Consider the following 10,046-nt stretch of genomic DNA (forward strand, 5'->3'; position numbering starts at 1 on the left):
AGCTATGTGATGTTAAGAAGATAGTGAGAGACCGGAAAGCGTGGCGTGACATGGTCCATAGGGTCACGAAGAGTCGGACACGACTGAACGCCTGAACTGAACTGAACTGAAAATTTCCGGATCGGCTAAAGGTATATCTTGGCAGCATTAGTTGCACAACCGCCTCTATTTCCGTTTATAGAGCAGAGAGCAGACGGCCGTATCTATGAAACGAAGCACCTCCGGATTTCAGGAGAGACAAGGCCTGGTGCATTCATTCTGAAGCCAGCAGAAGCAGCGGTAAGCATTTCGCTCCAAGCCTGCGCGGGCCGCATCTCAGCAACACATCCAAGGGGTAAGGGGGTAGAGTGGGGGGAGGGGTATAGCGTCATACTTTCCAAATACCTTTAGTTTCTGTAGTTTAGGTAGTAGAGCCATCTAGCAACAGAGCCGAAAGTGAGCTTTACTGCGCATTCGCATAGTTTCGGCGCTAGGCTAGAGATGGCAGTAGCTGCACAGGTCACGTCAGTGGCTAGAGCGAAAGTCGATCCGATCGGTCAACTGGCGCGCTTTTCATCTCCTCCCGTTATCCCTCTCCCTGGCTCCTTGATGAACGTAAAACAGCAGCAGCAGCGGCGGCGGCGGCTCCAGCAGCAGCAGCAGCAGCAGCAGCTGCAGTAAAAAAAAAAAAAAAAAAGAAAAAGAAAGGCGGTTTCTCAGTCATGAGCTGCCAGGCGCGACTTTTGCTCTTTGTCAATTCACTGTCGAGTGAACGTTGAAGGTTCCTCCTTCACTTAGTTCTTCCGCGGCTCAGACTGATGACGCAGAAAATCCGAAAGACAAGGGGGAATCAGGCAGTCCGCCATTTATTCGAAAACTTCAAAGCAGCAACAATTTTATTCTAAAGTTATTTCTTCTACTTTAAAGCATTCTTCATCTGTCTTCTAGCGGTAGAAAGCACGTGAAGCCTTATGTTCGCAGCTTGTTTAAAAAATAAAATAAAAATGGGAGTCGCTTTCTCAATGACCCGTCACATCGTTTTGAGTACTATTGAAAGAAATTTGATCTCGCCAAGGACGAAAGATCAGAAATGAAATTCTTGGCAAATTAATATTGAAGCGATAAACCAATTGAAATGAGATCGAAAGAAAACGCGGAAGTGGCACTTTGAGCACTACAATATATACCTGTTGGCTTGATTGGCATGTCTGAATAAATATTTGAGAGGCTGCCTGGCCTGACGCTGATGAGAGAGAATGCTGCTATTCTATATACATTTATATGAGATCGTACAATTTGAAGCGTCTATCATATAGATGTACCTAAAGTGCCATTCGTCGCCAAATATTTGCTAGAGAAAACGCTCAGCAGCACACGAGATCTCGGAAATGTACATAACCACAAGAGTCATCCAGTCTTTCTCACAAGCATGTCGCTATCAATACAAGCCAAGGAAACGAAGCACACCATCAATGACTAGGCGCTATTATAAAGCGTCTCCATGCAAGAGGAAGCATTAAAAAGCGGGATTTCACATAGTTAAGTCCAGTAAAATTTCAATTAACATGCATTATATACACTTAAATCTTTCGCGAAGGTGGCAAGCTACCATTTCCGGCTGCTATAGTGTTTGGTGTCAACCTATCCGATCCATTATTGGACTTCGATTCAGACCATCTGCTGTGATGGCTCGGCTCACGGAGTTCTTTGCATTCCCGTTGATCCAGCGTCGTCTTGATCGCTACGATATTTTACTCCCTGAAAAGGAAGATACTCGTCGGACGGCAATCTTGTTCTTGGCGCATTCAGCTGCATTGTTTTGGGGCTGTGTTCGCAGAGCAAGAAGTGAGGCAAAAATCAGAGACCAAGCTGCGGAAAAATAGACCAATGCTCTGCAACAGCATGCCCAGAAATGCCATATGGTGGCTCCGAAGCCACCGAGTCCGTGAGCCAGCCTGCAACTATACGGCACGAACGGAGGTCGGGAAGAGCTCGGAGCTGTAAGCGCCGAAGACTACTTACACAAAAAGAAAAAGCAGAGGAGAACGCGGCGAGAACCTTTTTGCGACAAGGAAATTCCAGCTGCTGGTAAGGCTCAACAGGAATTGCAGGATGCCGATTAGTGTGAAGCAGAAGCTGGTAAAATTCAGCGTGACGACTGTCGTTATCAGTACGAAAATCGCTGCCATCTTGAACATGATGGCCGCCACGAGACCAAGTTCCACATAAGCGTCGGCCGCATTACTGATAAGGTGCACGAGCGCGACACCCAGTCCAAGAAGAAATAGCTGAGAATAATGGTAATGACTCTTTTCGGAATAGTGTCTTCTTGAAGCAATTGATTGGAGGCAGTATAGGCTGGTCTTGCTGGTAAGTTCCGACGAGTTCCTTGTTGAACTTGTCCCTAAGGCAGGCTGTGTTCTGCATTGGAAATACGTTGGAAATACGTTGGTCTCTGCGGCGACGATCGTGGCATTTTCCGCCTCGTGCAGCCGGACCCTCGTGAACAGCCAGCGTAAAGATTCAACAGCCACGCAGAATCCCGCGGCTGAGAATGACAGCGGTGCTAGAAAAATCGCCTGATTTAGCTCTCAGTGGATGCTCGGGGGCTCCATAATTGCGACCCACAGGCCGGGAACGACGGCACCCGCTGCCCCCCAACCACTACTTGTATCGGCCGGTTGTGGGCTGTGATCTCAAAGAAAACGATGCATATGGTTGATACAACGCTTCCTAATACGACGAACTTCATAACGGCGGGTTCAAAGCGAAGTCCTTGGCCTGGCACAATTCTGCAGTAGATACCAGCAAGGTTACTGTGGATACTACAAGGACGGATCTATGCGACATATATGGTGTCAGCGAGATACCCAGCTTCGATGTCATCAACGACTGAGCCAGCGCTATGCACAAGAACAAGTGCCACGCATAGGAGCCATTGCTGACCCATCAAGACCCACTGGCTTACCAGTAACGTCGCCGGCTGTTTTTCGTCGTATTCCCACGAAGTGCGCGGTACTGCTTCAGGGTCGTTGGCGTCATCGGGGTGGGCTTACTCGCATGGGCTGTCCACACGCTTTCAGAGGAATGACCACGTTCTTCCATTCCTGCGTGGACACTAAACACATTCCATTGTTGAGGTCCCTTTCACCAGTGGTCTACATACCGCAGTGAAAGTAACATTGCGTACACTCTACAGCGCTCACAACTTCTGACAACCATTTTCAAAAGAAGAGGATGACAGCCTGCTTCGTAATTATGCAGTCCTTATACAATATTCAAGCGCGCAGGGGTCTCAGACCCCTGTTTAATGCTGCTGGGGGTCTAAGACCCCCATAGACTGCCCCCCTGACTTTAAGCCCTGCTTGATACCGAATTGCTGGCTTTGAACGTTGCATAGTAGAATAAAGCTCCAGCGGGGAGATCATCGCATAATATGCGAATACACCTTGTTTACCTCAAGCACCCTACATGAACATTGTTATAGAAATGTATTACTGGTGTCATTGATTGTGCCTGCTGCATTGAAGCACTAAGTCATAGTTGAAAATCAACAAATAACGGTAAAGGTTACATTGACAAATTTGCGTACTATTCCATCAAACATTGTTCTAATTCTGACTTGAAAATGCCCCCATAATGCTATAAACAAGGAAATAATGTCATATGATGTAGTAAGAAAATAGAGTAAAACGTTCGACATAAACTTGTGCTAGACCGCCACATGTTGGTATATGGTTTAGCACTAACCACAAAGCAACATGACGTTACATGGCAGTACATGTCATGTAATGACTGGCAGAATTTTTTTGTGGTGGTCGTCCTCAAAGTAAGAATGTTTTTCAACTTGCTCTACTTTGCAACTAGATCTCTTAAATTGTGCCTGCCAGAGATAAATTCAAAAAACCAGTTATTTTCTGTGTGTGTGTGTGTGTGAGTGTGTGTGTGTGTGTGTGTGTGTGTGTGTGTGTGTGTGTGTGTGTGTGTGTGTGTGTGTGTGTGTGTGTGTGTGTGTGTGTGTGTGTGTGTGTGTGTGTGTGTGTGTGTGTGTGTGTGTGTGTGTGTGTGTGTGTGTGTGTGTGTGTGTGTGTGTGTGTGTGTGCGCGTGCGTGCGTGTGCATGTGTTCGTTTTAATTATTTGCCCACTGGCCTCTGCCACTCCTGGAACATTTCTATATTACGCCTACATAAGCCTGACTCCAAGGTATCCGAATGGTATCCCTCCGTAAGTGGGCGTATAAGTCATGTTGTGCTGTATTCTGGGACTAAAATGTTGCCCTATGTAGTTTCCTTGGTCTTCGCGCAGCGTAAGATGTCAACTTTTAGAACTGGTAAGCCTGCATGCTCGTGCGTGGCTGCTTCACCCTTTCGGAGAATGGTTTTATGCCCCACTTCCGTTGCTTAACTATGGTACAGTTATTATTACAGATCTCTATGGTGTATTTTAGAGAAGAAAAAACAACAACGCTGGAACGTTAGAAAAAACGGTAATTCACAATCATTTGTAGGAACGTCTGACCAAAATAAAAATCTAACATTATTGTAATGTATTGATGTTACCAGGGATAACACGAAATCAAGCTCAAGAGAACTTTATTGCTGTATATGCAGAGGCCCCTCCTCTCCCTCAGCATGACCCTAGGGGCCTCCAAGGGAGAGGGAGCCCTGCAGTGGGGCGTCTTTCGCGAAGCGTCCCGTGCCAAACGGATTACTCGAGCTTGCTGCTCCGGAGGAGGGCATCCCAGGTTTCTTTCTCTCTGATTCCATCAATATGCCCGGGAGAATTGGGACATTCCCAAATGAGATGATCCTGATCGGCTATTATCCCGCATTTGGTGCAGAACTTTGGAGGTTCCTCTCCCTGCCCTTATAGATAAGATGGAAAGAATCGGTTTGTTTGTAATTTTTTCCAATCTCTGCACTTGTTAGGTGTGAGAGACCGATCTGGAGGTGGGAGGTCTGATCTTTCATTCCTGTGTGCAGCCGTGATTTCCGTGTACGTGATGAGTGGATCCTTCGACCCGGGTAAATGCGATTACACGACCACCCGGGTGCGTATATCTTGAGCGAGACTTTTAGCAGTCTCATTGCCTGGAATCCCCTCGTGAGCCGGGACCCACATGATGGAAATCTCTCTATCCAATACCGATTGCCCTAGTATCCTAACTACTTCTTTCGAAGCAATTCCCTTATTAAAGTTTCGTACTGCTATCTTGCTGTCGCATAGTATGAATTTGGCTTTGGTGCTCCTGCAGGCTAACTCCAGAGCAGCCTCTTCCGCTATGGGCGAGTTTCTAGTGTTTAGGAATCCGGTGACCTCAATTTTTCAGGCAGAAATTTTAATTTTCGCGCTTCAAATGCTAGAAAAACTGTTTGTGCTGCTACCTAGTGGCAAAAGACAACACTGTCTCAAGTGGTATTGTTACATACTCGCCGAGGTGTGGCAGCACGAGCTCCCAGCGGCTAAACCAGCGGCTAGGGTGTCTCGTACCGGTGGCGTTATGGCAGCGTGCGTAGAAGCGGTACTCTTTGACGTATCCACTTTCTCGACCATCATTTTGGAAACATATATTTCATTTCGTTTCATTTATTTTACCATCAGGGTACGGGGTACATTGCAGAAGGGAGGGGTCAATACAATACAAAATATCAGAAATAACTCGCAAGAATAAACGATGCAAATGAAAACAGAATGCAAGATATCGAGCTACAACTAATGATGATAAGAACGGAAAGCCAAAATACAGAGTGCACGATGCTAAGTTTACACATGTAATGAATCACCTCGAGTAACCAGCATTTTACGCATAGGTCAGATGGCAGTGATAGCAACAGGGCCGATGGGATGAAGTCTCAGCCAACCTCTTTGCATTAATTTGAAAATACCCTTCATCCTTCATAACATTTCTTTTTTGCCCCGAGGCAATAAACATCGCAAAAACAACAAAAAAAAAAACGTGACCAGACAGATGGGAGAAGTTTAAAGAAAGGCTTCAGTGAGGATTAGAGAGATTTAATTTCAGAAAAAGGATTAGAAGACTATGTCGCTGATGGGATCTGAACCCACGAGACCACAGCATACTGCGAGCAGCATTCAATCAACTGAGTTTTCCATACGCCGTGTTGGGGCCGCGGCTTGGATTCCGCAGACAGCGTGTTGGGATGATTTCCTTTACTTGACGCAAAAATTATTCTCTGTATGAAAAAAAAAAAAAATGTATATATTCCGCCCTAATCTATGTCAATAATATCAGCGGTATTTCTGGCCTACAGGATCACACGGGCTCGGACCTATCGTCCTCCCGCGCGTTTCCCGCGTTATGTGTTGTGCCGCAAATAGGCTGTTTTGCCAGGTCTGCGTCCGGTCCCGACTTGAAGTTGTAGGCGCGCTGCGCTTTGGGCCCGTACACAGAATGGTATGAGAGAGAAAGAGAAAGATAGAGAGAGAGAATATAATAGAAAGGCAAGGAGCTTAACTATGGCGATGACCGGTAGGCTACCCTAAACGTGGGGAAGGAAACAAATGAAGAAAAAAGGAAAGAAAGAGCACCAAGAAAAAGAGCCTGTCACATGTCCAGATATCTATAGTGAAAGGGGATAGAGAGCGTACATTTAAAGTCTCGAACTCAACCCCGAGTTCTTTAAAAACGTAAAAAGCGCCTTCACTGCTTTCCTTTGTGATGAAGATGTCATCTGTTTTGAGCTTGAGTTTGAGTTTATTTGGATTAGGCAGAACTGTCTGGGTGAAGAGGGCTAAAGGTGACACGCGTGGTCACCTGACTGGGCCCTAGACACCCTGCATTCATACAGACAGAGTTTGGAACACAGCAAGAACAGAGCAACGGCCCAGAATCTCAGATTCAGTAAGGTATAGTGTTTTACTGTACTGAATGGCCTTCATCTGGACTTCGATGCCGCACTTTCGGACAGTGGACAGTTCGGGCATTCTAGCCACAAAAAGGAATCCTGACGAAACCGACCGCCGGCGGCTGCGTTTCGATGGAGGCGAAACGAAGAGGCGTCCGTGTGCTATGCGATGTGAACGCACGTTAAAGATCCCCAGGTGGTCGAAATTACTCCGTAGCCCTACACTACGGCTCCTCTTTCTCTCTTTCCACTTTCACTTCCACCTGCCTCCTTTCTGTTACACTGGCGCTGTGTAGGCGCGACGTAAATGTTACGAAAAATGCAATTAAGAATTGATAATAAAATCGGTCTGGCGAGGCAAATGTTCAAAATAAATGGAGCAAGCATTGGCCAAGGATCTGGATTTGCATTTCTGTATACCTTTCGATGTCGCTAGGACCGCCTTGTTCACAACGGTTTTGAGGGCTGATGCCGCTGTTGAGAACTTGTCTTAATTTTTTTTTTATTATTTTGGATGGCTGCTCGGAATGTTTGATGGGTCGAAAATTAGCAGAGTTCGTTGAAGCAGATGCTAGAATATAAACTCTTTATTTGCGAACGGAGTAAATACGGAGTCGTGCAGAGTGGAATCCCCAGGTAACCTCGTATGCGCATTGAACGATAAAGAAGGAGACGTGGAACAATACTTTTCAATGATTGAAAAGTAGCAGCGACAAACAGAAGAAGGAAGATGAGGAATGAGGGGGGGGGGGGGGGGGTGATGGTGGTTGTCTCTTCGGGACTAATGCGCAAAATCAACCGTCGTCATAAAAAGGAATCAGCGGATATAATATGTCTGATTAATAGTCTAAGCAGTCTATTTTTAATCTCTGGCCTTGCATGAACTCATTCAATGGAAGAATTTATCGTATGCAGTTTCCTATATACTTAGCATATAAGTTTAGTCGACTGCTATTTCACCTAACTCTATAGTTTAAGCCGTGAAAAGCACCTTAAGCAACGATTGCGTTTAGTCATTCCTGCTCGATTCCTTTTCCTTTTAGGTTCTCCTATATATTCCCTATTGTTCTCTGAAATTTTTGTGTATAACCGAAGTGACTGAAGCAGGCCTCAAATCAGCTCAGTGGCATTGCCTTCGTCTGATGCTTCCAAAGTCGCGTGTTCAATCTCGACCGCAGCGGCCGAATTTATCTGGAGGCGAATTGCCAAAAATGCCTGTGTGCAATGCGATGTCAGCGCACTCAAAGAACGCCAAACGGTCTAAATTAATCCCGAGCCCTGGAGGGCTACGGCGACCTCATAGGCATTGTGTCGCTACCCGCAGAACGGAGAAGCAACGGGTCCTAGGGCTTTGCAACAACGATAGGGGCTGAAATGGGTACGCCGTCCCTCGGCTCAAACACAGTAGCCACGGCCACCACTAACAACAAGAGTATGCTCGCACGAGACAGACGGTGCTACGGTATACGCATTCATCCAGAACACGTAAAATTGTGCCCTTCATTCTGTATTTGCAACTGCACATGGGAAATTACAAGGAAACAGACACCATGGTCCAATACGCGGTCATAACGGCGATGGGCCTACCTGAAACTCCACAGAGCGCCTTTTGCTGTTAGGGATGCACAATACAACCTATATGAACTCCTTGCTGCACGGCGCGCGCCCCAATTCAATCTATACTGGCGACTACCTGTACTTTTCAGGTGGTTCTCGTGAATAATAACCTACCTAGCCCAACAGGTCTCATAGAAAATGAAGTCATAACGTCTGGCTGATCAGCCTCGTTTAAAGCTAATCCCTCCCAGTAGTGGAATTACATCGGTGACCTTGAAATATTTTCGTAAATATCGCTAAGTAATGTCAGTCTTGTGCTGGAGAAGCTAACGCTTGTTTTAAACGACTGCTGTAAACGTCGAGTAATTCCTGGCCTGCAGCGGAGAAATCGATACCAGCAACAAATTTGGCCACTCAAAAGAAGCGATCGCATGCTTGCAGCATAAGTAAAACAAAAAACCAAAGGTTACATAAGGCTACCAAAACGAGCACTACAATTGAAATGTAGTTAGTATAGGTACAGCCACCGAAATGTTTAACTGGTGTGCGTAAAGGCTGTATTTTCTGTGATTCTAAACGCTGCACATGAGTTAACTTGGTATAAAAGTCCAAGCATAAGCAAAGACTAATCATGACCTTCCCGCAAGTATTATCCGCCCTGAGGCGCAGGAGCACCAAAAATCCGGCCGTCCCGCACGCCACTAAAAAGATTTGGGCGGCTGTGATATCTGAGCTGATAGCCTTGAGCTGTGGTACTTGTTCGAAAATTATGGGCTCATTGTTTACTGAACGAGCGGAACTTTCACTCCCTCGTCTATATTGGTTTTTCATAACTTCGTTAGTAAACCGAGCATTCAGCTCTTGGGCGTCTTAATTACCCACCTTCAAATGATCTTACTATCCGAAAAATCGAAGTGCACATGATGACTCGCCAGCGACAGCAAACCAAAGAATTCCAGGATTTTCAGTAAATGGTGCTCAGTTTAATTGTTCCTTGGCACCCTCTCTCTACCTTTAACCTCAACTATAGGTGGGGATGAGCGCAGTGTCCTGAACCATTGAGCTTATGAGAGTGTAGATACGTCAGAATTTTATCTCGCGTGGCTTTGATGCACGCCATAAAGTCATCCGTGCTTCTTTCTGTCGAGCGTGAAAAAGTGAAAGGAGGGCGCCCCGCCTTCACTGAGCATCTTTTTGTCAGGGAAAAAGTTGTAATAATCGATCTTCATACGCTATTATTACAAGCAACAACCACCCAGTTCAGTTCAGTTCAGTTCAGTCGTGTCCGACTCTTCGTGACCCTAAGGACCATATCACGCCACGCTTTCCGGTCTCTCACTATCTTCCTCACATCACATAACTTCATCTGCAGCGCCTAGAGGATGCCATCTAACCATCGCGTTCGCTGCCTACCCCTTCTCCGGTGACCCTCAACCTTTCCCAACATCAAATCAACAACCACTACCGATTGTAATTAAGCTCCAGCTCATGCAAATCAATGTGCCTGAAAGTTGACAGCTGGCATATGCGGAGCCCCGGTGTCGAGGCAAGTTTTGCGGTCAAAAAAAAAAAAAAAAACATCTTCACCGTAGTTGCCGATAAGATACCATTCAAACTCTTCTCCCAGCCGGTATATGAAATGC

This window comes from Amblyomma maculatum, chromosome 11, assembly GCF_055883805.1.
Source record: "Amblyomma maculatum isolate TAMU_Amacu chromosome 11, ASM5588380v1, whole genome shotgun sequence".
In the NCBI taxonomy this organism is placed as follows: domain Eukaryota; kingdom Metazoa; phylum Arthropoda; class Arachnida; order Ixodida; family Ixodidae; genus Amblyomma; species Amblyomma maculatum.